Raw genomic sequence first — 5042 nt, forward strand, 5'->3', positions numbered from 1 at the left:
AGAGGGAAAGCACAAAAAGAGGAAGGTTTTCAACGAGCTGGATTAACACAGTTGTTTCAACAATGGGCTCAAGCATATGAGTAATTGTGGCTCAGGACAGTTCAGTATTGCACACAGGGTCAATATGTGTCAGACCGACTCAATGGCACCTAACAACAACAATATATCAAGAAAGTGGCTCACACAGTGTGTTAGTCTGGGTACTTTAGAAAAACAAATCCACAGAAACTCATGTATAAGAGAGACTTTTATATAAAGGGTAAGTGTGCATCAAAAAAATGTCCCAAACCAGTGCTGCCCAAGCCCACAAGTCCAACATTAACCCATTAACCCATATGTCCAACACCAATGCACAAAGTCCTCCTCCATCTCACAAAACACACACTATGATGCTGACTGCAGGAGGAAAGCCTAGTCAGTGAATGTGTAAACATCTCAGCACCGGTAGGAGTCTCCACACGGCTGCTCCAGCACCCAGGGCTGCATCAGGGTAAGGTCCATGTGGCTTCTCCTCAGGGATGTCTTGCAGGAAGTGAGCCTTGCCAGCTGAAGCCGATAAACACATGTAGGTTTATGTTGGAGTGCGGAGAGATAAATGGCTTAGTGAGCCTCGCCTTTGGAGTTCTCGGGTATCTTGCTTTCTGGTGGTCAGACTAGGGTGCACTAAGCCATTTATCTCTCCGCACTTCAACATAAACCTACATGTGTTTATCGGCCAGGTTGGCACAATAAACTAACTACCTCACACAGTAAGCCCTCACACAAAGCTTCTCCTGAGTCATGTAGCAGTGATGGGTGAAGAACCAAGATAGGCAGAAAGACCAAAAGTTGGCGGCTGTGAGGATGAATGAAATCAAGGTTGGCAGGTCAAGTTTGTGACTGCAGAGGTGAATGACTCCAACATCTTCAGGTCAGATGTCAAGCCACTCTTAATTCCAAGGATTAGCAGACAATATAGCAGGCCATTTGCTTAAGTCCAAAGAATCAGAGGTAAATGAGCTAAATTCAAGAAGCAGACTCATCAAGTGTCAAACAAGCTTTTCTATAGCATCCACTTACTTGGCAGCAGGCCATGTCCCAAGGAAATGTGTTTAGAGAATGTGTTTTCAATTGATTGCATAAGAACTGTGATAAAAGTAGGGATGTTTCATCCTACCTTGATCTTCTTACAATTGATTGGGTACTCATAGAATATCACATTATAAAAGTGATTACATAGTGTTGGGTCACATCATGGGGATTACTAGGCCTTAATTGCCAAAACACTGTGAATCTCAGCCCAGGCACGTTGACTCAAAACCTAATAAAGTTGTCTGAATCAGGACTATATTTTGTTAGTAGAAGATTTTTTTATGTTTTTATTTATTTATTTTGAATGGACATTAGTTTAATTGCACTGGCAATACTTACACTTCATTTGTTATATAAAATCTTTTGTCACAAGCAGTTTGTGATTTCCCAAATGTACAAAGCAAGCATATGAATTAACAGGTTTCTAATGGAAGAACAATTCTGTAGTAGGTGAACATAAACTCCTGTCCTAGTGCTTTTAAAATTTTATGAACAAGGGACGAGTCTTCTTTCTTAGATATTTGAAATACAACTTTATTCTAACAAAGAGGAATGGGAATGGCAGTTAACAAACAAAACGTCACACTGAATATTGTGATGTGACTGTAGCAGTCTTGTATTTGAATTTCAAGAAAGAAAAATGCGTTCCCAAACAGCTAGATATGCGAGTCCAAAAAAAAGGAGAGGTTTTTAACTGCCACCCTCACTCCAAAGCCCTTTCATCTCCTTCAGCATCCCAAAGATTAGCACATTCTGCTTAGCTATACAATGAGTAGCAAACACGCTGCACCACTGACATCACAGGACCATTGCCTATAAAACTAGACTTCTGACGCTGGGCTCCAGCTTTGTTCTCTCACAGGTCATCATCTTCATCCAGGAGAGCGGTTGTCTGCGCAACCTCTAAATCATGCTTATACTGGGCTGCCACAGCTGGGTCCATAACAACCTCTGGTGCAGCGGGAGCAGGCATGGCAACAAACTCCAAGTTAGGATCGCCAATGAGTTTTCTAGCAAGCCAAAGGAAGGGCTTTTCAAAGTGGTAGTTACTTTTGGCAGAAATGTCATATTACTGAAGGTTCTTCTTTCGGTGGAAGACAATGGATTTAGCTTTAACTTTCCGGTCCTTAATGTCCACTTTGTTGCCACACAGCACGATGGGTATGTTTTCACATACCTGAACCAGATCCCTATGCCAGTTAGGCATATTCTTGTTAGTAACCCTTGAGGTTACGTCGAACATTATAATGGCACACTGGGCTTGAATATAATAGCCATCTCTCAGTCCTCCAAATTTTTCTTGACAAGCTGTATCCCAACGTTGAATTTAATAGGTCCTCTGTGAGTATGGAACACAAGGGGGTGGACCTCAATGCCTAAGGTAGCGACATACTTCTCCTCAAATTCACCAGTCAGGTGGCAGTTCACAAATGTCATTTTTCCAGTACCACCGTCACCCACCAGTACGAGTTTGAACTGGACTTGGGGTTCTCCTTGGGCGGCCATCGTGATGGATCTTCCAGAAGTGTCTCTGGGCTGCCTCTGACTGAGGGATGGAAAGATGGTGGACTATGTTTTTATTTTTATTACGTATTCAATTTCTTCTTTCATGATAGGTCTGTTCAAACTTTCTACCTCAGATTGGTAGTTTGGAAAGGTAATGTGTTACTAGATATTAATCCATTTATTCCAGATTTTCAAATTTGTTGGAGACTAGATCTTCACAATATTCTATTATCATTTTTATTTTAGATGATGCTGTTGTGATGTCATTGATACTTCATGTTATTTGCTCCTTCTTTTTCTTAAATCTGCCTGTGGTTTGTCAATTTTATTTCTCCTTTCAAAGAACCAATTTCTAGTCATGATAATACTTTCTATCACTTTTTTCTGTTTCATTTATCTCTGCTCAAATCTTTACTATCTACTTTCTTCTGGTATCTGTAGACTCTTTTGCTGATCTTTTTCTAATTGTTGGATATGTTGGGTTAATGTATTGATTAGTCCTTCCTATTTTTTTTGACATATATGTGGGAGCCCTGGTGACATAGTGGTTATGTATTGGGCTGCTATCCACAAGGTTGGCAATTTAACACCACCAGCAGCTCCTACGGAGAAAGATGGGGCTTTCTACTCCTGCAAAGAGTTACAGTCTCAGAAATTCAAAGGGGGCATTTAGATTCTGGACTATAGATTAGCTATGAGTTGGCATCGACTGTACAGCAGTGAGTTTTTTTGTTTGTTTTTTTAGTTATATTTGCTGCTATAAATTGACCTCTGAGCACTGTTTTGCTGCATCTCAAAGAACCTGGTATGCTGTATTTCATTCTTGTTTGATTCAAGACTTTTTTTAATTTGATTTTTTAATTTCTTGTAGTTTTAAAGCAGGATTTTATTCAGTTTCCACGTTTTGTGTTATTTTTTCTTTGCACTTCCTCTTTTTGACTTCTAATTGTATCAGATGGTTATCTGAGAAGATCCTGCTTGTTGTTGGCTGAGCTTCTTGAATCAAAAAAAATCTCTTTAAAAAAAAATAGTATTACTGGCACATATTTCACATATTATGCAATTTAATCACTCAATTATATTAAGAGTTGTGTAATCATCACTACTATCAACTTCAAAACATTTTCTTCTTATACTCATTGCTGTTAGCTCCCCATTTCCTGTGCTCCCACATCTCCCACATCTTACTCATCCATTTACTGTCTCTATAGATTTACCCCGGATTTCATATACAGCAAATCATACAAAACACAAATGTGAAGGGAAAAAACAACAGTGACCAGACAAACTAGAAAAACCTCAATCAAAAATAAAGTAGAAAATATTAAAAAACTTAAACAGCTTTAAAATAGTTCAAGGGAGATCAAATGATAGGGTATTACAATTTAACACAACTACATCTGCCACAGTCAACTTTACAATGCTCTCTTTCGGATAACAAGGTTATTCACCTCCCTTGACTATGGTCAGAGGGGATTCACCTGAGGTTTAATCCATGTGTGAACCCTGCAAATGGATTTTGGTCTTCCATTGTCATTCAGAGCCTTCCGCCAACCGGGTATTTGCAGAACACCATTCTTTATTATCATTCCCTCCTTCGAATTTGGATTTTATTATTCACAATCCTTTTATCACATAGGCTGGTGTGCTTCTTCCATGTGGACTTTGTTCATGCCTTGCTTAAATGGCTGCTTATTTGAAGACAAGCCTGTAAGACCCCAGACATTATCCTTTCTGATAGCCAGGCACCATCTGGTTTCTTTATCACACTTTGCTATAGCACCCAATGATCTCTTTATGAGGCCAAATATCTACTAGGGCCATATCAAAAGTACCAATTATTCTTAGACTGGGGTTAGAATTAAATGTGAGCCCCAAATCCATTCATCTATCTATTGTTTCATATATATATCTGGTTTACTTTAGACACATCATTATCATCATTACCATTTTATGATAGAGAACATCATAAGTCTCCCTGAGGCATAGCATACTTCTCTTGGTAGTGTCATTAATTTAGCCAATGATATAGAATTTAAACCACTGTTGAGAAAAAGAAATTACATAATTATAAGCTGACTTCAGACCACAATACATGAAATGTTGATTTTTATAGCAACAAATCTTTGACAAGTGCCTCTTTGTTGTGGCTTTGTCTCTTCCTGTTATGAAATTCTGATCACATGCAATTTAGTCACCTTGATGGTGTCTCGCATATCCTTGTACTTTCTTCTTTTCTATATTTTCTTCTTCTTCTTCTTTTTCTTACTGATTGTTCCTCTAACAGGTTAGTATTAAGATGTTTACTTTCTAGGGGGCTGGTCCCAGCCCCAAATACTAAGGGATGCCTGCCCCTCCCCTGAGAAGAATATATCTCAAACGATGGCACTGAATCTGCAGCTTCGGGAGAAGGATATATCTGACCAGAGCACACAGGAACAGATGACGGGGGAGGAGGAGAGACT

At 39.2% G+C, this 5042-nt stretch overlaps 1 pseudogene; it reads right to left on the reverse strand.

Moving 5' to 3' along the window:
• Positions 1 to 1927: 1927 nt before the first annotated feature.
• LOC101663180 lies at positions 1928 to 2583 on the reverse strand (annotated as a pseudogene).
• Between the last annotated feature and the right edge of the window lie 2459 nt (positions 2584 to 5042).

Source organism: Echinops telfairi, unplaced genomic scaffold, assembly GCF_000313985.2.
Source record: "Echinops telfairi isolate 266 unplaced genomic scaffold, ASM31398v2 ScPeMD7_5805;HRSCAF=6673, whole genome shotgun sequence".
NCBI classification, from domain to species: Eukaryota; Metazoa; Chordata; class Mammalia; order Afrosoricida; family Tenrecidae; genus Echinops; species Echinops telfairi.